The following is a 23352-nucleotide window of genomic DNA, read 5'->3' on the forward strand; positions in this document are numbered from 1 at the left end:
TTCCCTTCTGCACCTCCCTAGCAGAGGTTCTCCATGAGGGCCTCATCCCTGCAGCAAACTTTTGCCTGGGCATTTCCATACATGTTCTGAAATCTAGGCAGAGGTTCCCAAACCTCGGTTCTTTTGTGCACCCACAGGCTCAATACCATGTGGAAGCTGCCAAGGTTTGAGGCTTCCACCCTCTTAAGCCACAGCCCGAACTGTACATTGGCCCCTTTCAGCCATGGCTGGAGCAGCTGGGACACAGGGCACCAAGCCTCTAGGCTGCACACAGCACAAGGACCCTGGGCCCACCCCACAAAACCATTTTTTTCTCCTGGGCTTCCAGGACTGTGATGGGGGGCACTGCTGTGAAGGTCTCTGACATGGCCTGGAAATATTTTCCCCATGGTCTTGGGGATTCACATTAGGCTCCTTGCTACTTAGGCAAATTTCTGCAGCTGGCTTAAATTTCTCCCTAGAAAATGGGTTTTTCTTTTCTATCACATAGTCAGGTTGCAAATATTCCAAACTTTTATGCTCCGCTTCCCTTATGAAACTGAATGTCTTTAACAGTAACAAGTCACCTTTTGAATGCTTTGCTGCTTAGAAATTTCTTCCGTAGATACCCTAAATCATCTTTCCCAAGTACAAAGTTCCACAGATCTCTAGGCTGGCGGCAAAATGCCAGCAGTCTCTTTGCTAAAACATAACAAGAGTCACCTCTACTCCAGTTCCCAAGAAGTTCCTCTCCTCCACCTGGACCTTGTTGTCCGTATTGCTATCAGAATTTGGGCAAAGCCATTCAGTAAGTCTCTAAGAAGTTCCAAACTTTCCCATATTTTCCTGTCTCTTCTGAGGCCTCCAAACTGTTCAACCTCTGCCTGTTACCCAGTTCCAAAGTCACTTTCACATTTTTGGGTATCTTTTCAGCAACATCTCACTCTACTGGTACCAATTTACTGTATTAATCTGACACTGACATACCCGAGATGGAGAAAAAAAAAGTTTAAGCGGACTTACAGTTCCACATGGCTAGAGAGGTCTCCGAATCCTGGTGGGAGGCAAAAGGCACTTCTTCATGGTGGTAGCAAGAGAAAAACGAGAAAGAAGCAAAAGCAGAAACCCCTGATAAACCCATCAGACCTCCTGAGACTTATTTACTTTGATGAGAGTAGCACGAGAAAGACAGGCCCCCATTCAATTACCTCGCCTTCGATCCCTCCTACAACACCTGGGAATTCTAGAAGCTACAATTCAAGTTGACATTTGGGTGGAGACACAGCCAAATCATATCAGAAATATACAAAATATTCTCTACTAATCATTACTGTAGGTATAAATTATTACCGCAAGATTGGTAACAAAAGTCATAATAAAGATATGGCAACAGATTAATGCCCATTGATACAGACAATGCCAGGAAGAACTATATCCATTATTATTTATTTAAGGAAAATAAAATGATACCTACAATACTCCAGACATTGTCCCGACTTTTAAAAATGCAAAGTAGAATTTTCTTAACTAATTGTATCAAGTTGCATCTTTTATCTGTTGTTAAAACTACTCTTAAAAAAATGAAAAAGTAGGATGTTGTCAAATGGCGTGAACAGGACAAAAGCACGTTTGATTTCTAAATAGGATGAATTTATATACTGAGTTAAAAATAAGGTTCTGATAAAATTTTGTGACTTCGATGAAGACAAAATGTTTACATAAATCAAGGCTAAGAACAAGAGTATGTTTGAGTTGCATCTCAAACATCTCTTGAAGAGGATATATCATCATGAGACTTTCCACCAAGAAATATATTTTGGTAACTCCTCAAATATACCCCTAAAAGAGACAATGTTTTCCACGATAAGGGATGCATGACATAATGGCTAGGAAGATAGACATTATAAACATAAAATACTTTTTTCTTATGAAAGAAAACTATAAAATAAACAGAACACAAACAATTCCCTTATACACAAATATTTAAAGGAGGTAATGTCATGTCACAATGGAAGATCAAAAATTTAGTATTAGGAGTCATATAAGACATATTTCATTCTTAAATTCTAAGGAAAAAATTTTGTAAAGCACCCAGTGCTTTATTACTATAGAAATATATTTAGTTTCTCTTGGAAACTTGTGAATATGCTGACTTATTTAAGACTAATTCAGGAAAAACTGAGAAAACAACCATACTTCACTCAAAAATAAGGAAAATGCATGTAGCACTTGTGATTGGGGACCGACTCAGTTTGATTTAATTAATAATTGATTGTTGGCATTTTAAAGGCAACAATCAGTTTGATTGAATTAATAATTGATTGTTGGCATTTTAAAGGCAAATCATTAGCTTTGTTTGGTAAATCCAGTGGAGAATTTTAAAGCTATATAAAAAAGTATAATTTCATCAAAATTTAGAAATTCTCAACATAAAATGTTACTTCACGTAATGTAAAAGACTGGAAAACAGGATTTCTTTTTGAATATGAAACTTATATTGTCATGTAGGCAAAGGCACAGAGAATACAGGAAATATTTAATGAGCAACCACCGTGATAAAGATACAGAGCTAAAATATAAAGACTTGGGAATGTTCTCTGCCTTTGAGTAACTTGCTATCAATTGAAGGATGCCAATGTATACACAAATAACTATACCTCAGTAAAAAAAAAAAATGCTATAGATGTTTCTAAGAATATCTGATTGATTTTTATTCATGAATGAAGGGTGGCTGAGAGTTCTGATTAAATTGGACCTAAAAGATAGATAAATTTCTACAGTCAAAAGGATACTGCAGGCAGGAAGACAAATTTGAAAGGAAACATTGAAATTGTAGTGAGTGGGTAGTAAAACATTGGAGAAGAATGACAGATATTTCCACAGTTTCTAGACTACGTGAATAAAAGAATTGTGACGCCATTAACTGAACCCATAAATAGGAAAGAAAATAGAAACAAAATATGAATTTGGTTTTGCACTCATTGTTGAGTTTAAGGAACTGGCAGGACATCTCTATAGGGATTAACAGCAGTCAGCTGGAGATAGTAATCTAGACCAAGAAAAGGTCAGGGCCTGAATTTTGAATCTTTCAAACAAAAGTTAAAGCCACAGTGATGAATGATGTTTTTCAGTTAAAAAAAAAAAAAAAAGTAAAAAGTGTATACAGGGAAAAACAAAAATAGAATTTTGAAGATTACTGCTTTTTATGGCGTATTCTGAGACTGATTGAGACTAATAAGGTGTAGCCAGAGATAGATCAATCCAGAGGAAACCAATAAGAAGCCAGAGAAGGAGAATTTCAGGAACAAACTAGTGGCCAAAAACTCCAAAACCAGGTGGAAGTTTTATAGGATAAAGACTGAAGATGACCACAGTTGAAGACATTTCTTTCTTTAACACAGGATTGCTTTGAAAATTGCAGGCTGGGCACGGTGGCTCATGCCTGTAATCCCAGCACTTTGGGAGGTCGAGGTGGGCGAATCACCTGAGCTTAGGAGTTCAAGACCAGCCTGGGCAACACGGTGAAACCCCATCTCTACTAAAACACAAAACATTAGGTGGGCGTGATGGTGTGCGCCTGTAATCCCAGCTGTTCAGGAGGCTGAGGCAGGTGAATCACTTGAACCTGGGAGGCGGAGGTTGCAGTGAGCTAAGAGTGTGCCACTGCACTCCAGCCTGGTCAACAGAGCGAAACTCCATCTCCAAAAAAGAAAAAGAAAAAACATTGCAAACTTGGATTTAAAAATAGTTTCAGATATTTTCTTTGTAAATTCAGATATGGGCTTAATTTGTGTTCTGCTCCCAGGGTCTCTCTTGGTAAAGGGGATAGTTTATTTAAAACAATTTGGCTGCAACTGGCCAAAGTAATTGGCAACTTTATTAGAGTTTACCCAAATATCTGAAGCAAAGGTATTTAGTACTTTAATTTTCCATTATGTTGATGGATGAACAAGAGCATTCAAAACTCATCCAGGCATATTAAAATGCTACCTAATATCAAGTCATTTTATTTTGTAGAAACATACTTCTCAGTAATAGCTTTTGAGTTAGACTTGATCATTTCCTTACTAAGAGAAAGTAGTTGTCATTAATATTTTGAGGAACAACTATATATGGACACAAAATTATACAAATATATCTACTCCTGAGCACTTTATAACATAATTAGGAAATGGGCTATAATTTAATTAGGTAGAGAAGACCATCATGTACTTCTAACTGTAATGAGGAATAAAAGAAAGTCTCAAGGAGGCCCTAAAATTATCCATTGCCTTGAAGGATGAGCAAATAAAATCAAGAGAAAGGATCATATTATATCTAGTGATAAAATCAGCAATTAACACCATTGTGTTGAGGGGACATGGATTGGGTTCGATCCATGCTTATCCAAGCAAAATGAGATTAGATATTTATAGGTGAAACCATATTTCTGATGGACTTAAAATTCTTCTTAAAAATTTTCAATGAAGAATTTTTTTTTTTAACCTGGGAATATACACTTTATTTCTGTTACAGGTTCCCGTACTTGCCCCAGGCCTAGTCAGCTGTGGGTATCACAGACACTCATAGGCAAGAATGGGGAGAGGCCTGCTCCCCGACGATTCACATCCTCAGTGTTGGCCAAATACCAGCTTGCTGGGTAGGCCGCCTGTGTCCATCAGGTGCTTCTGCAGGAGGGCCCAGGCTTTCTCCACCTGGCTCTGGGTGATACGCGGCTTCCACGAGCTGCTGAGCACCACGCGGCTCTGTCCCACGAGCTGCTGAGCACCACGCGGCTCTGTTCCACGAGCTGCTGCCCGCTCTTCTGGTTCTGCAGCCGGCTTTGAGCCTCAGCCTCACTCAGGCCATCCCTCTCCACAATGCGTTTTACAGCCTCAGTCTCAGGGATGACAACAGTACACACTTCATGGACCAGGTTCTGCCAGCAGGCTTCAAGCAGCACAGCGGCATCAATCACGCACACACGCTTTCCCTCAGTCATAGCCCGATCCATCTCCTCTCGGGCCAGCTTTGTGATAATTGGCCACATAATGTCCGTGAGGATCTTCAGCTGCTTCTTGTTCCCAAACACCCGGCTGCCTAGGACCTCCCTGTTGATGATCCCATCTTTATGGAGAGTATCTCTTCCAAAGGCCTCCACCACAGGCTGGTAGGCAGGGCCACCTGGGCATAGGCCCAATGACCCAGGTGGTCACTGTCAATGATAAACGCCCCCAGGCCTTTCAGCCGCTGAGCTATTAAGCTCTTCCCAGAGCCACTGATGCCAGTCAGCCCAATCACACAGAGACTCGGGGAGCTCTGGCCTCTCATATGAAGGCTGAAGCAAGTTTCCCAGAATTCGTTGATGGAAGCTGGAGGAGCTGACTTTGTCCTCTTCATTCTCCATATGTCTTAGGTCCTTGAGCAGCTGGATCTGGTACAAGGCAAGCTCCTCCAGGTCATTCTCCAGGCAGAAGCGGTTGATGACCATCCCCCCATGATAGGTCTCCTTGCTGACCACCAGGAACTCCAGGGAGGGGTCAAACCAGCGGGCCCATAGGAGCCCAGCAGGGGGACGACATCGAAAGTCAAGGAGGGCTTGACATCCACCAGGAACTCACTCAGATGTTCCACGCGTTCTGTATAAGGTTGGAGCAGCTCAGGGAGCAACTTGCTCTTCAGCAGATCTTGGTCTGCTATTCCCACCACAAGTTGCTCCTGGGCCAGGACGCACGCGACACCTTGTGGGCATTGTGCAGGTGGTCAAACGTGTCACCCACAGCGCCATGGTAGTAGCCACACACTGGCTGCTTTGGAGACCTGGACATGGGGGAAGCTGGCCTGATCGTGGAGGGTAAGGGGACATCCAGGGGCTCCACATGCACTTCTCCTATCCCATAATCGGGGTATAGCAGCACTGAGGCCAGTCGCGGACAACAGCTATAACAGCTGGTGGCATAACGCACTAGCTGCTGCTTGACTGGGTTGTACTGGCTTCCATCCAGGGTCTGCAAGTCTGTCAACACGACTTCTGGCAGGTGGGTGAGATTCTGGACTGATGTGGGCAGGGGTGGGAGAAAGGTGCTCTTGGTTCGGATATTGGTCAGTAGGATTCTGACATCCAGGTGCCTGTGGACGTTGGCGCCAGCACAGAGGTGTGTGATGAAATTGAGAACCTCAAACGTGGCCTGCACGGGGGTGGACTGGGGCTGAGCCGGGCCCTCCAGGCTCATGCCCGGCTGCAGGTGTACATAGAGTGTGTCATTCACCAGCCGGGCTGCTGAGGTCAGGATGGGGGCCAGGCGAGGGGCCAGGGAGGCCAGCGGTGTCCTCAGCACCAGGAGGCCAGACCATGAATAAGGTCATTCTGCCCAGGCCTGCGGACAGTCAGGGAGACGAGGTGATGGTGACTGAGGGGCCTGCGGCTGAGGCAGAGGTCTGCAAGGGGCCTTGGACCCCAGAGAAGGGGACCTGGAGCAGGTTTGAATGCTGATCGAGAGGAGCCGGAGGAAGGGACGGGGCCTGGCAGACGGTGCCTCTGCGCTGTGCTCTAAGCCTTAGTGTCCTCATTTCTCAGACGAGGTGGTGACTTCGCTGAGCTGAGTCGAAATCCTGGGAAGTAGGAACTGGACTGGAAGCCTTGTTACAGGGCTGGGGATCCAAAAATCCTGGGCCCTCTTGCTAAGCTGCAGGAGGGTACTCATGGAATCGAAGCGGGAGGCCAAAGGGGGCTGCTCAAGCTCACGTCGGCCCCCTACTCACTGAAACCTCCATCTTTCGGTTCAGCTTGCACCACCGCGGAGGCTGCCCTGGCTGCAACCCGGAAAACTAATACAGCTTTAGAAATTTAGGATACTTGGGATCCTAAAATAACTGTTCATTGAAAACACTTCCTAGACCAGATATAGAAAAGAAATGTTTAGCTCTTGACATCTACGATAATTAAGATCAACTAAAAAGGATTACCTATACAAACTGGAAAATAAACCTCGGCTTAAGAAAAAACATGTATTCACAGGAAAACGCTCACTGAATTAGGAAACAAAAATTAGCATTGAAAGAAAATCCTATCCATCTCCTTGTCTTCAAATGTATAAATAATTGTCAAGGAAGGCAGTATCTACCGCTTTCCCCAAAATTTAACAAGAAAGAATAATGCCTTCAAAACCTATCCAGACATATTAAAATGTTACCTAGTATCCAAATGCAATTTCTCTTAGATAAATTTAACAACCACAGTCCTAGAAGATTACTAGTCAGGATCTATTCCCAAAACAAACAAACAAAGAAACAAACAAAAAACCTCTTCATGTATTTAAAAAGAACTTCTCAAAGAAAGAAAAGGGTCTGGCTAATAGACATAGCTCATACTAATTATTTTTTAAATTGAACATTTATTTTGTTTACTTATTTGCTTTAGATTGATAAGTAAAGATTGTATATATTTATAGAATATAACATACTTTGATATATGTATACAATATAGAATGGCTTAATCAAGCTATTTGACATATGAATGATCTCTCAGACTTATTTTTTGTGGTGATATTTAACCTACTCTCTTAGAAATTTTCAAGTATACAACATACTGTTATTAACTATAGATACTATGATATACAATAGATTCATTAAACTTCTTTCTCCTAACTGAAACTTTTTGTCCTTTGACCAAGGTCTCCCCAGTCCCCTCACCCCCAGCTACTGATACCCATTTTATTATTTTTCTATGAGTTCAACTTTTTTAGATTTCACTTATAAGTGAGATCATGCTATATTTGTATTACTGCGCCAGCTTATTTCACTTAACACATTGTCCTCCGACTTCATCCATGTTGCTGCAAATGATAGAATTTCCCTTTTTTTTTTAGGCAGAGTCTTGCTCTGTCACCCAGGCTGGAGTGCAGTGGCACCATCTCGGCTCACTGCACCTTCCACCTCCTGGGTTCAAGTGATTCTCCTGCCTCAGCCTCCTGAGTAGCTGGAATTGCAGGTACACACCACCATGCCCAGCTAGTTTTTTTGTGTTTTTATAGAGACAGGGTTTTGCCATGTTGGCCAGGCTGGTCTTGAACTCCTGACCTCAGGTGATCCACCCACCTAGGCCTCCCAAAGTGTTGGAATTACAGGTGTGAGCCATAATGCCAGGCTGGATTTCCTTCTTTTTAAAACTTGAATACTATTTAGTTCTATATACAGTGTCTCATTCTTTTTTATGGCTGAATAGTACTCCATTATGTATATGTACCACATTTTTTTTTTAATTCATTCATCTGTTGATGAACACTTAAATTGCTTCCAAATCTTGGCTATTGTGAACAGTGCTGTGACAAATATGGGAGTGCAGATATCTCTTTCATACACTGATTTCCTTTATTTTGGATATATACCTAGTAGTGGGATTGCTTGATCATATGGTAGCTCTATTTTTAGTTTCCTGAAGAACTTCTAAACTGTTCTCCATAGTGGTTGTACTAATTTACATTCCCACCAATAGTGCATGAGGATTCCCTTTTCTACACATCTTCATTATCTGTTATTGTCTGTCTTTTGGATAGAAACCATTTTAACTGGGGCGAGATGACATCTCACTGCAGTTCTGATTTGCATTTCTCTGATGATCAGTGATGCTGAGCACCTTTTCATCTGCCTGTTTGCCATCTGTATGTCTTCTTTTGAGAAATGCCTACTCAAAACTTTTGCCCCTTTTTTTCATCAGGTTATTCAATTTTTTTCTATAGAGTGGTTTGAACTCCTTATATATTCTGCTCATTCATCCCTTATAAGATGGTTAGTTTGTAAACATTTTCCTCCATTCTGTGGGTTGTCTTTTTATTTTGTTGATTGTTTCCTTTGCTGTGCAGAAGCTTTTTAACTTGATGTGATCCCATTTGTCAATTTTTGCTTTGGTTGCCTGCAGACCAGTGTTCTGAAGAGTTTCTCCAATGTGTGCTTCTTAGTAGTATCATAGGCTGAAGTCTTAGATTTAAGTCTTTAATCCATTTTGATATGATTTTCTATATGGTGAGAGATAGGGCTCTAGTTTCATGCTTCTGCATATTTATATCCAGTTTTCCAGCACCATTTATTGAAAAGACTATCTTTTCTCCAGTGTATGTTCTTGGCAATTTTGTTAAAAATGAGTTCACTGTAGCTGTATGAATTTGTTTCTGGGTTCTCAATTCTGTTCCATTGGTCTGTGTCTGTTTTTATGCCAGTACTATACTGTTTTGGTTAACTACAGCTCTGTAGCGTAATTTGAAATCAGGTAATGTGACAACTCCAGTTTAGTTCTTTTTGCTTAGGACAGCTTTGGTATCCTGGGTCTGTTGTGGTTACATTTAAGTTTTAGAATTGCTTTTTCTATTTCTGTGAAGAATGTCATTGCTATTTTGATAGGAATTGCACTGAATATGTAGATTGTTTTGGTTAGTATGGTCATTTAAACAATATTGATCCTTCTAATCCATGAACATGGAATAGCTTTCCAGATTTTGGTGCCCTCTTCAATTTCTTTCATTAGTGTTTTATAATTTTCATTATCAAGATCTTTCACTTCTTTGGTTAAGTTAATTGCTCGGTATTTATTTTTGTGTGTGGCTACTGGGATTACTTTTTTAAATTTATATTTCACATGGTTCACTGTTGGCATATAGAAATGCTACTGATTTTTGTATGTTGATTTCATATCCTGCAACTTTACTGAATTTGTTTCTCATTTCTTGCCTTACACTGTTGGTGGGAGTGTAAATTAGTTTAACTATTGTGAAAGATAGTGTGGTGATTCCTCAAGGATCCAGAAATACAAATACCATTTGACCCAGCAATCCCATTACTGGGTATGTACCCTAAGTGGTTTGCAGTTCTCCTTAAAGAGGTCCTTCACATCCCTTGTTTGTTGTATTCCTAGGTATTTTATTCTCTTTGTAGCAATTGTGAATGGGAGTTCACTCATGATTTGGCTCTGTTTGTCTGTCATTGGTGTATAGAAATGCTTGCGATTTTTGCACATTAATTTTGTATCCTGAGACTGCTGAATTTGCTTATTAGGTTAAGGAGATTTTGCACTGAGATGATGGGGTTTTCTAAATATGCAATAATGTCATCTGCAAACAGGGACAATTTGATGTTCTGTCTTCAACTACCCTTTATTTCTTTCTCTTGCCTGATGATCCTGGCTAGAACTTCCAATACTATGTTGAATAGGAGTGGTGAAAGAAGGCATCCTTGTCTTGTGCCAGTTTTTAAAGGAAATGTTTCCTGGTTTTGCCCATTCAGTTTGATATTGGCTGTAGGTTTGTCATAAACAGTTCTTTTTACTTTGAAATATGATCCATTGATGCCTAGTTTATTGAGAGTTTTTAGCATAAAGGGCTGTTGAATTTTGTCAAAGGCCTTTTCTGCATCTATTGAGATAATCAAGTGGTTTTGTCTTTGGTGCTGTTTATGTGATGGATCACATTTATAGATTTGCATATGTTGAACCAGCCTTGCATCCCTGGAATGAAGTCGACTTGATCGTGATGGATAAACTTTTTGATGTGCTGTTGGATTCGGTTTGCCAGTATTTTATTGAAGATTTTTGCATCAATATTCATCGTGGATATTGGCCTGAAATTTTCTTTTTTAGTTGCATCTCTGCCAGGTTTTGGTATCAGGAAGACGTTGCTCTCATAAAATGAGTTAGGGAGGATTCCCTCTTTTTGTATTGTTTGGAATAGTTTCAGAAGGAATGGTAACAGCTCCTCTTTGTACATCTGGTAGAATTCGGCTGTGAACCCATCTGGTCCTGGACTTTTTTTGGTTGGTAAACAGTTAATTGCTGCCTCAACATCAGACCTTGTTATTGGTCTACTCAGGTATTAAACTTCTTCCTGGTTTAGTCTTGGGAGGGTGTAAGTGTCCAGGAATTTATCCATTTCTTGTAGATTCACTGGTTTCTCTGCATAGAGGTATTTGTGGTAATCTCTGATGGTCGTTTGTATTTCTATGGGATTAGTGGTGATATCCCCTTTATCATTTTTTTATTGCATCTATTTGAATACTCTCTTTTCTTATTAGTCTGGCTGGTGGTCTGTCTATTTTGTTGATCTTTTCAAAAAACCAGCTCCTGGATTTATTGATTTTTTAAAGGGATTTCTGTGTCTCTATCTTCTTCAGTTCTGCTCTGATATTAGTTATTTCTTGTCTTCTGAATTTGTTTGATCTTGCTCCTCTAGTTCTTTTAATTGTGATGCTAGGTTTTCTATTTTAGATTTTTCCTCACTTCTCAACTGGGCATTTAGTAGTGCTATATATTTCCCTCTAGACACTGCTTTAAATGTGTCCCAGAGATTCTGGTAAGTTGTGTCTTCATTCTCATTGGTTTCAAAGAACATCTTTATTTGCCTTCATTTCATTATGTATCCAGTAGTCATTCAGGAGCAAGTTGTTTAGTTTCCATGTAGTGTTGCAGTTTTGAGTGAGTTTCTTAATCCTGAGTACTAATTTGATTGCACGGTGGTCTGAGAGATGGTTTGTTACCATTTCTATTCTTTTGCATTTGCTGAGGAGTGTTTTACTTCTAATTATGTGGTCAATTTAAGAATAAGTGAGATGTGGTGCTGAGAAGAATGTATATTCTGTGGTTTTGGGGTGGAGAGTTCTGTAGATGTCTATTGGGTCCACTTGGTCCAGATCTGAGTTCAAGTTCTGGATATTCTTGTTAATTTTCTGTCTCATTGATCTGTCTAGTATTGACATTGGGGTGTTAAAGTCTCCCACTATTACTGTATGGGAGTCTAAGTCTCTTTGCAGGTCCTTAAGAACTTGTTTTATGTATCTGGGTGCTCCTGTATTGGGCGCATATATATTTAGGATAGTTAGCTCTTCTTGTTGCTTTACTCCCTTTACCATTAAGTAATGCCCTTCTTTGTCTCTTTTGATCCTTGTTTGTTTAAAGTCTGTTTTATCAGAGACTATGATTGCAACTCCTGCTTTTTATTGCTCTTCATTTGCTTGGTAAATCTTCCTTCTTCCCTTTATTTTGAGCCTATGTGTGTCTTTGCACATGAGATGGGTTTCCTGAATACAGCACACTGATGGGTCTTGACTTTTTATCCAATTTGCCAGTCTGTCTTTTGATTGGGGCATTTAGCGCATTTACATTTAAGGTTAATATTGTTATAAGTTACTTTGATCCTGCCATTTTGATGCTAGCTGATTGTTTTGCCCCTTAGTTGATGCAGTTTCTTCATAGTGTCGATGGTTTTTACAGTTTGGTCTGTTTTTGTGGTGGCTGGTACTGGTTGTTCCTTTCCATATTTAGTGCTTCCTTCAGGAGCTCTTGTAGGGCAGGCCTGGTGGTGACAAAGTCTCTCAGCAGTTGCTTGTCCATAAAGGATGTTATTTCTCCTTCGCTTATGAAGCTTAGTTTGTCCAGATATGAAATTCTGGGTTGAATATTCTTTTCTTTTAGGATGTTGAATATTGGCCCCCACTCTCTTCTGGCTTGTAGGGTTTCTGCCGAGAGATCTGCTGTGAGTCTGATGGGCTTCCCTTTGTAGGTAACCCAACCTTTCTCTCTGGCTGCCCTTAGCATTTTTTCATTCATTTCAACCTTGGTGAATCTGACAATTTTGTGCCTTGGGGTTGCTCTTCTCAAGGAATATCTTGTGGTGTTCTCTTCATTTCCTATATCTGAATGTTGGCCTGCCTTGCTACTTTGGGTAAGTTCTCCTGCACAATATCCTGAAGAATGTTTTCCAACTTGATTTCATTCTTCCCATCACTTTCAGGTACACCTATCAAACGTAGATTAGGTCTTTTCACATAATCCCATGTTTCTTGGAGGCTTTGTTCATTTCTTTTCACTCTATTTTCTCTAATCTTGCCTTCTTGCTTTATTTCATTGAGTTGATCTTCAATCTCTGATATCCTTTCTTCTGCTTGATCGATTCAGCTATTGAAACTTGTGTATTCTTCACGGAGTTCTTGCACTGTGTTTTTCAGCTCCATCCTGTTGTTTATGTTCTATTCCATGCTGGTTATTCTCATTAGCATTCTGTCTAACCTTTTTTCAAGGTTCTTAGTTTCCTTGCATTGGGTTAGAACATGCTCCTTTAGCTGGGAGAAGTTTGTTATTACCCACCTTCTGAAGCCTGCTTCTGTCAATTCATCACACTCATTCTCCATCCACTTTTGTTCCCTTGCTGGTGAGGGGTTGTGATCCCTTGGAGGAGAAGAGGCTTTCTGGCTTTTGGCGATTTCAGATTTTTTGCGCTGATTCCTTCCCATCTTCATGGATTTATACCTTTGGTCTTTGAAGTTGGTGACTTTTGGATGGGGTTTCTGAGTGGGTGTCCTTTCTGTTGATGTTGAAGCTATTTCTTTCTGTTTATTAGTTTTTCTTTTAACAATCAGGCCCCTCTGCTGCAAGTCTGCTGGAGTTTGCTAGAGGTCCATTCCAGACCCTGCTTGCCTGGGAATCACCCACAGGGGCTGCAGAACAGCAAAGATTGCTGCCTGTTCCTTTCCTCTGGTAGCTTCATCCCAAAAGGGTACCTGCCAGATGTCAGTCAGAGCTCTCCTGTATGATGTGTCTCCCAGATAGGATACACAGGTGGGTCAGGGAGCCACTTGAGGAGGCAGCCTGTCCCTTAATGGAGCTCAAGCACTGCTCTGGGGGCTCTGTTGCTCCCTTCAGGGCTGCTGGGCAGGGATGTTTAAGTCTGCTGAAGCCCTATTTTTAATTTTTTGAGGAACCTCCATAATGTGTTCCAAAATGGTTGTACCAATATACATACCACCAACAGTGCACAGAGTTTTACTTTTTTCCACATTCTCACCAATACTTATTATCTTTCATCTTTTTTATTGTAGCCACTCTGATGGGTGTGAGGTGATATCTCATGGTTTTTATTTGCATTTCCCTGGTGATTAGAGATGTTGAGCATTTTTTCATATATGTGTTTTATTTTGATATGTCTTTTTTTGAGAAATGTCTATTCAAGTCCTTTGTCCATTTCTTAATCAGGCTATTTATTTTTGTGTTATTGAGTTGTGTGAGTTTCTTATATATTTCAGCTATTAACCCCTTATCACATATGCAGTTTGTAAATATATTCTCTTATTCTATGAGTTATTTTTTCTCTATCGATCATTTGCTGTGCAGAAGATTTTTTAGCTTGATGTAATCACATTTGTCTATTTTTGCTTTTGTAGCCTGTGTTTTGGTCATTTTGAGTATTACCCCAGAATATAATGGAACATTTTCCCTATGTTTTCTTCTAGTAGTTTTATAGTTTTGGGTCTTATGTTTAAGTCCTTAATCAATTTTAAGTTGATTTTTGATTATGTGAGTGGAGGATCTAATATCCTTCTTCAGCATGTGGATTGTCAGTTTTTCCAGCATCATGTATTGAAAAGATGATTATTTCCCCATTGTATTTTCTTGGCATCTTTGTCAAAAAATTGATTGACCATAAATGCATGGATTTATTTCTGGGCTCCCTATTCTGTTCCAGTGGACTATATATTTATTTTTTGTACTGTTTATGTGTACTTGGAAAAGACAGTTACCCTCTCAGGCTTAATTTCTTAATCTATGAATTGAAGAAGGAGAAGGAAAAGGAGAAGGGGCAGAAGGACATAATGATGATGATAAAAGCTAATGTTTATTAGGTAGTTAAAATTATATTACTATATCTATATACTCAATTCTCAAACAAATCCTATGAGGTAAATATTATCATTTTATGAAGCCAGTGTCGCCTTACTACCAAAACCAGGAAAGGACATAACAAAAAAAAGAAAGTTACAGACCAATATCCCTGATGAACACAGATGCACAAATCTTCAGTGAAATACTAGCTAACCAAATCCAACAGCACATCAAAAAGATAATCCACCATAATCAAGTGAGTTTCATACCTGGGAAACAGGGATGGTTTAACAAACACAAGTCAATTAATGTGAATTAAAAACAGAATTAACATAAAAAATTAAAAACAAAAATCAGATAAACAGAATTATAAACAAAAATCACATGATCATCTCAATAGATGCAGAAAAACCATCTGACAAAATCCAGTATCCCTTTATGATTAAAACCCTCAGCACAATTAGGATAGAAGGGGCATACTTTAATGTAATAAAAGTCATTTATGACAAACCCACAGCAACCATAATACTGAATGGGGAAAAGTTGAAAGCACTCAACTTTTTGGAACATGACAAGGATGCCCACTCTCACCTCTTCTATTCAAAATAGTACTAGAAGTCCCAGCCAGAGCAATCAGACAAGAGAAAGAAATAAAGGGCATCCAAATCAGAAAAGAGAGAGTAAAACTGTCATTCTTTGCTGATGATATGATTGTACACCTGGAAAACCCTAAAGACTCATCCAAAAAGCTCCTAGAACTGATAAATGAATTCAGCAAAGTTTCAGGATACAAAATTAATGTACACAAATCAGTAGCTCTGCTATACACCAACAGTGACCAAGCTGAGAATCAAATCAAGAACTGAACCCCTTTTACAATAGCTGCAAATAAATAAATAAGTAATACTTAGTAATATATCTAACCAAGGAGGTGAAAAACTGCTACAAGGAAAACTACAAAACATGGCTGAAAAAGACTATTAACAACCTCTTTTTGTGTAAAGAGGCATTATACTTTGAGAGATTAAATAGTCTGTTTAAGATTACAAAGTTATTAAATATGGAGTTTAAATTTAAACCCTAATCTCTATGACTCCAACACCAAAGCTCTTAGCCACTGTGCTATTTGGATGTACCTTATTATGGTGTTGCGATGAAGATTAAATAAAATAATGAACGTGAAATAACATGGAAAAATGCATTTGTTATTATTGCATTTAAAAGACAACAATTTAGTCATTCTTTAGTCTTCTTTTTCCAAGTTATTTCACAGATATTCCAAGATAAAGCTACTATAAATTATCTCATTAACAAATAGTTGGGAAAATTTTTCTTCCAAATTATAAGACTGCTAAGTTTTCTTTTTACCCAGAGATGATGTCTGTAATCCACAAAACCAGATTTCTCATTGACAATAATTTTCTCTGCTTTGTTTAGTAGTATTAACTGATAAGGAACATATGCTGATATGGAAACATAAATACCTTTTTGGGCCCAATAAGGACTTGGAAAGTATCATTCATCAAATTGAAAAATATAACATATAACAAAAAATAATTAGTGGATTTGCAAATGTTGGATGAATCACTAAACAAAATGGAAGACAATTATAATTATGAGAGAATGTTTAATTTTAACAATGTAAAAACAACATGGCTGATAGAAATGTAGAGGATGAGGAAGGGAGACGAGGTAGAGAGAAACACAGAGACATTATTTAAAGATAAAAATAGAAAAACCAAAACTAAAAAAATAAATAAGAAGAATTGCAAAATGTAGTCTAGAAGGGGCAGTAGACGGTAGTAATATAAGAGAGTAAATTTCCCATTATGGATTGTTTGTTGTTTACAATTACTGAGTGAAATTTATAATTTTTTTAAATTAAAGTAATAGTATAATTTAGGATTTTAAAACAAGAGGAATCAATTACAGGAAGAGTTTTCAGTAGTCACTCAGGAGTAGGGGTTGTACTGTTTTGCTTTTAAGTTTATGCCTTTTGGTGTTACTTGAATTTTTATTTTTGTTTTTATCATTTCCATGTATTACTTTTAGAGTATAAAATTTTCACATAGCTAACCCAAAAGCAATCCTAGTTTGAATGTTAGACAATAAAACTTGCCATTGATATCAGAATCAAGTATAAGAGTAACAGAGATGAATCCCTTAAATGTAATGTTCAGTTAAAAAAATATATATATCTGCCGGGCACGGTGACTCAAGCCTGTAATCCCAGCACTTAGGGAGGCCGAGGCGGGTGGATCACAAGGTCAAGAGATCGAGACCATCCTGGTCAACAAGGTGAAACCCCGTCTCTACTAAAAATGCAAAAATTAGCTCAGCATGGTGGCACGTGCCTGTAATCCCAGCTACTCAGGAGGCTGAGGCAGGAGAATTGCCTGAACCCAGGAGGCGGAGGTTGCGGTGAGCCGAGATCGCACCATTGCACTCCAGCCTGGGTAACAAGAGCGAAATTCCAACTCAAAAAAAAAAAAAAAAAAAAACCTATCTATCTATCTATCATCTATCTATCTATCTATATAAAATTTACTTAAAATTCAAAAATGGGTAATCAGACTATATTATTTAGGGATGTAGATAAGGTTGGTAACACTAAAGGAAACCAAGTAACTGATTATTACCAAGCACAAATTATGGCCATCTTAGGGGAGGAAGGAACTGTGATCTGGAAGGGAAACAAAAGAAGTTTTTGGGGTCCCTATAGTTGTCTATTTTTTGACCTGAGTGGTGGGTACTTGACACCTATTAAAAAAGGAAAACTATGGGCCAATTTCAATATAAAATGTTGCTCATACTTATTAGATTTCAAGAAAATTAAAATTTAAATCACAAAGATATACCTGCATACACCTACTAGTTTGCCAATGTGAGAGTTGTTAATATACCTATATTAAACATATATACATATAGTTTATAGTATACATATATGTAACAAATGTTTATAATATACTCATATATAATAAACTCATATTTATGTAATATTTTATAACTTTAAAAAAGGACTTAATTTATCCCTGAAAAAAAGGACACCATCGGTCAGCTACTGCAGCTCACACCTATAATCCCAGCACTTTGGGAAGCTAAGATGGGTGGATCACATGAGGCCAGGAGTTCGAGACCAGCCTGGACAACGTGGTGAAACCCCATCTCTACTAAAAATACAAAAAGATAAAAATTATCTGGGTATGGTGATATATGTCTGTATTCCTAGCTACTTGAGAGGCTGAGGCAGGAGAATCAGTTGAACGCAGGAGGCAGAGGTTGCAGTGAGCCAAGATTGTGCCATTGCACTCCAACATGGGCGACAGAGCAAGACTCTGTCTCAAAAAAAAAAAAAAAATGCCATGATCAAGTAGAACTTTTTTCCAGACAAAGAATCTATAAGAAAGGAAAATTACAGAACCATAGCCCTTATAAAAATTATTAAAAATTAAAAATAGAACTACCATAGGATCAAGGAATCCCACTACTCGGTATATATCCAAGAGAAATGAAATCAGTATGTTAAAGAGCTACCCTGCACTCCCATATTAAATGCAAGGAAAACTATGGGCCAATTTCAATATAAAATGTTGCTGGACAACATTTTATTTGTTTCCATGTCTCGGCTATTGTGAATAATAGCCGAGACACAGAAACAAGCTAAGTGTCCACTGATGAATAACGGAAGGAAAACATGGAATACATAATGTCCTCCAGGTTCATCCATGTTGTCATAAACCACAGGATTTCCTTCTCTCTTTTTTTCCTTTTTCTTCATTATACTTTAAGTTCTGGGGCACATGTGCAGAATGTGCAGGTTAGTTACATAGGTACACATGTGCCATTGTGGTTTGCTGCACCCATTAAGCCGTCATCTACATTAGATTTTTCTCCTAATGCTATCCCTCCCCTAATCCCCCACCCAACAACAAGTCCTGGTGTGTGATGTTCCCCTCATTGTGTCCATGTGTTCTCATTGTTCAGCTCCCACTTATGAGTGAGAATATGCAGTGTTTGGTTTTCTGTTCTTGTGTCAGTTTGCTGAGAATGATGGTTTCCAGCTTCATCCATGTCCCTGCCAAGGACATGAACTCATCTTGTTTTATGGCTGGATGGTATTCCATGGTGTATATGTGCCACATTTTCTTTATCTGTTAAATAAAGTAAGCCAGACACAGAAGGACAAATGCTACATGATAGCAATTATATGATGAATCTAAAATTGTAAACAGAAGCAGAGAATAGAATGGTTGCTAGGAACCTGGATGGAGAAAGGAGGGTCAAACGATATACATTTTGGTTATACAAGATGTGTAAGTCCCAGAGATCAACTGGACAGCATAGTGTCTACAATTAACACTACTGTGTTGTACACTTACAATTTTGCTAACAAAGTCAATCTTTTTTTTGGAGAGGGATGAAGTCTTGCTCTTGACCCCCAGGCTGGAGAGCAATGGCGCAATCTCAGCTCACTGCAACCTCTGCCTCCCGGGTTCAAAGGATTCTCCTGCCTCAGCCTCCTGAGTAGCATGGATTACAGGTGCCCGCCACCATGCTGGGTTAATTTTTGTATTTTTAGTAGAGACGGCATTCACCATGTTGGCCAGGCTGGTCTCAAACTCCTGACCTCAGGTGATCCGCCCACCTTGGTCTCCCAAAGCACGGGGATTACAGGCGTGAGCCACCATGCCAGCCAGAAAGTAAGTCTTGTGTTAATTATTCTTATCACACAAATAATAATAAAGAAATTGGGAGCAAACTTTTAGAGCTGATAAGCAGGATCATGACATAGATTGTGGTGATGGTTTCACAGTGTATACTTATTTCCAAATTCATTAGGTTGTAGATATTAAATATGTACAACTTTTTGTATGTCAATCATACTTTATTTTTAAATAATCGGTTTTATTTCTTATAAACTAGTAATGAACAATCTAAAAATGCAATTAAGAAAAATACTTCATTTATGATAGCATTAAAAAGAACTAAATATTTAAGAATAAATTTAACATGTCAAGGCCCATGCACTGAAAATTACAAAACATAGTTGAAAAATTAAAGAAGACACAAATAAACAGCAATGTATCTTATATTCATGTATTGAAAGATTTGACACTGTTAAGATGGAAATATTCTTCAGATTGACATCCACATTTGATACAATTCCTACCCAAATCCCAGCTGCTTTATTAGCAGAATTGGACAAGCTAATCCTAAAATTCATATGGAAATGCAAGGGAACCCTGGCATAAAGAAAGTTACGTAGATCAACAAAACAGAATTGAGAATCCAAAAAGCAACCCATATATATACATCCATGGTCAATTGATTTCTGACAAGGCTGCCAACACTATACAATGGGGAAAAGAATAATCTTTATAACAAATGGTGTTGGGACAACTGAATAATCACATGCAAAATAATGAAGTTGGATACTATCCTATACCATATATAATAACTCAAAATGAATGCACAACCTAAATATAAGAGCTAAAACTATGAAACTCATAGAAGAAATTACAGGAACAAATCTTTGTCAACTTGAATTAGACAACCATTTCTTAAATGTGATACCTGAAGTCCAACCAAAGAAAACATAGATAAATTGAACCTCATCAAAATTAAAAATAGATATGTTTCAAAGGACACCAAAAGAAAGTGAAAATGCAGGCCACAAACTAGGAAAAAATATTTGCAAATCACTTATCAGGTATGTGACTTGTATACAGAATACATAAAGAACTCTTACAATTCAACCATAAAAAGACAAATAACCCAATTTAAAAATGGGTAAATATTTTGAATAGACATTTCTCCAGGAAAGATATAAAAATGGCCAGTAAGCACATAAAAATATGCTCAATATAGTCATTAGGAAAATGCAAATCAAACCCACAATGAGATAGCAGTTCACATCAACTAGGATGGTTACAATAAAAGTGACAGACAATAATAAATGTTTAAGAGGATACAGAACAATTAGAACCATCATTCATCGCTGGTAGGATTACAAAATGCTATAGCTAGTTTGGTAAGCAGTTTGGTAGTTTTTCAAAATGTTAGATGTTACTATATTGCCCAGGAGTTTTTCAAAATGTTACAGATTTACCGTATCATCTAACAATTTCACTTCTAGCTATACACCCAAGAGAAATAAAAACATATATCCATAGAAAAAGTACATGAATGTTCATAGCAGTATTATTGCTAATAGCCCCAAAGTAAAAACAACCCAAATATCTATCAAGTGATGAATGAGTAAATAAAATGTGTTTTTTCCATACAATGGAATATTACTTGTGAATAAATGATAATTGCTCCATAATGGACAAACCTTGAAAGCATTATGTTAAGTGAAAGACTAGCTAAAAAATACTACATAGTGTATTTTTCTATTTATTGAAACATCCAGAATAGGTAAATAAACAAAGACAGAACACAGACTGGCGTTTTCCAGGGCCTGGGGAAGGGGAGAATGGGAAGGAACTGCATAATGGGAGGGGATTTTCTTTTGGAGTGATGAAAATGTTTCAGAATCAGATAGGGTGGTTGTACAATATTATGAAAGCCCTAAATGTTACTAAATTGTATACTTTAAAATGGTTAATTTTATGTTATGTCAATTTCACCTCAATAAAAATATGAAGGCTGGAAAAAAGAAACTATATCCTAGATGGGTTCACTTGTCTCCATCTTCACTATTCACATTCTAGTCAAAGCTGTGCCCTCTCTCCCCCAAAGCACTGACATAGCCTTCTAACTGTTACTGCTTTTAGTTTTGCCTCTCTATGACACATGCTCCACAGAGCAGCCAAAAATGACCTTTTAAACTTAAACTAGATCATATCACTCACTGCTAATAGTGTGTCATTGCACTTAGAATGAAATCCAAACACCCTACCTTAGCCTTACTACCTGATCTACACCTTGTTCCCGTCTCCAAGATCGTCTGGTACCATTTTCACTCTGGCTATTCCTTTTCTCGTGATCATTCCAACCTTCTTTCTGCTGTGCAGCCTTTGGATTAGGGTCTCTTTCCTTTGCTGGCTTCTCATTATATAGTGTTCCATTTAAACTTCGGAGACGAGTTCTCTGAACTCCAAAAGTAGCCACCTAAGCACTCTTTTCTTTTTTATCATCGTATTTTACTTCTTGACAAGCATCTCCAAAGCTGGTATTTTCTTTGGCTTCTCATCGTTTCCTTATCATCTCCTATCCCCAGAGCACATATTTTGAAATCCTACTGCTAGGTTTCTAATCTCAGCTCTGTCACTTTAGGGACAAATTATATTTTCTGTACATAATACATAAAGTTGTTGTGGAGCTTAGATGTGGCAATTTTTATAGAATGCTTAAAACTTTAATAAATGCTAAAAAGCTGTAGTATATGCTAGTTATAATTATTTTCAATTCTTTTAGTGATAATCCATAAAAATGATGACACTTGGTATTATTTTCATATATTCAAACCACATCTTTATATTTTTTCTTTTTCTGTTGGTTTTATGTTATCTAGAAAAAGCATCTGTTTTTTCAGATTTCTATGGTTCTGTGAGCAGTTTCATCCTTCTGACATACATACACTATCTAAATAATAAAAGTTGGTCATGATGTCCTTTACTTCCCTTGCAGCAGTTAGGTGGGACATCTCTGCTTTCCTTATCCCTTCCCTAACAGCTTCCCACCAACATCCTTCTTAACGGCGGGATCTGTGAGTAGCCTTCTCCATTCTACACATCCCTTCACAGATACCCACCTCACAGAAACACTGGCTGCAGTGTCCTGAGAGCCACAGAGTTAAGGTAACAAATATGGAGGGGACCAGCATAGCTGGTGGGTGATTCTGAAGGTACAAAACCACATTCACATTTGTGCTTGGTGAGGGAAAAGTGAATGTCTTAGGGTGAAGCTTCAGTAATAGTTATAAAATCAAGGAAGTGAGAGGGCACGCTGAGAAATGGATTTTGAATTTTCAGTTAGTGGGAGATCTTCTAGTAGACAACAAAGTTTAAAAAAAATAACCAAATAAATAGACAAGAGAAAAACAAACTTGTCAGAAAAAAAAGTTATCTCCCAAACACCCATTAACTTACAGTTTTACCATATTCAGTGCATCTTTTGTATATGTAGATAGTCAATGCTATTTGTAGATAAACTGAGAACTCTAAAGTCTTTAGAAAACCATGAAACTGACATAGCAACATTTTAGAGCATAAAATAGGGATTCTAATTGAGTAGAACTGCTGTAAAACATTACACAATTCTTTTGCTCTGAAAATATGAATATGATCCTCCAGGATATTAATGCACCTTCATTGAAAGAAATTATGAACTAAAAGTATTCTTGATTATTTTTTCTTAGCAGGTAAAGAGATATGTACATTTTATATTTATACTTTCCATGCACAGTGGTGTGTTTTTCCATTATCTTATGAGAAGCACAATGACAAATAATTCTGAAGAATGTACAACATTATTATGGCAGGTCAATCAAATGGCTAAATATCTCCAGGAACAGTCCTCTTCTTTAAGTGGCAGTATTTTGCTTTAAAGGTGATTAAAATAATAAATGAAGAAGTGATTTCATTTTTAAAAACAATTCTCTAAGGAACCAGATTATCCAGTTTATCATTGATGGGCATTTGGATTGGTTCCAAGTCTTTGCCGTTGTGAATAGTGCTGCAATAAACATACGTGTGCATGTGTCTTTATAGTGAAATGATTTATAATCCTTTAGGTATATACCCAGTAATGGG

The 23352-nt window shown here is 38.1% G+C and overlaps 1 protein-coding gene and 1 pseudogene across 5 annotated transcripts in view; both read right to left on the minus strand.

Moving 5' to 3' along the window:
• TMEM117 (transmembrane protein 117) overlaps positions 1 to 23352 on the minus strand; it is a 542479-nt gene that overhangs the window by 111973 nt on the left and 407154 nt on the right. The window lies entirely within an intron of this gene.
• LOC105721833 (bifunctional coenzyme A synthase-like) lies at positions 563 to 6528 on the minus strand (annotated as a pseudogene).

Source organism: Aotus nancymaae, unplaced genomic scaffold (assembly GCF_030222135.1).
Source record: "Aotus nancymaae isolate 86718 unplaced genomic scaffold, 86718_ANA_hifiasm-v0.15.2.pri h1tg000092l, whole genome shotgun sequence".
NCBI classification, from domain to species: Eukaryota; Metazoa; Chordata; class Mammalia; order Primates; family Aotidae; genus Aotus; species Aotus nancymaae.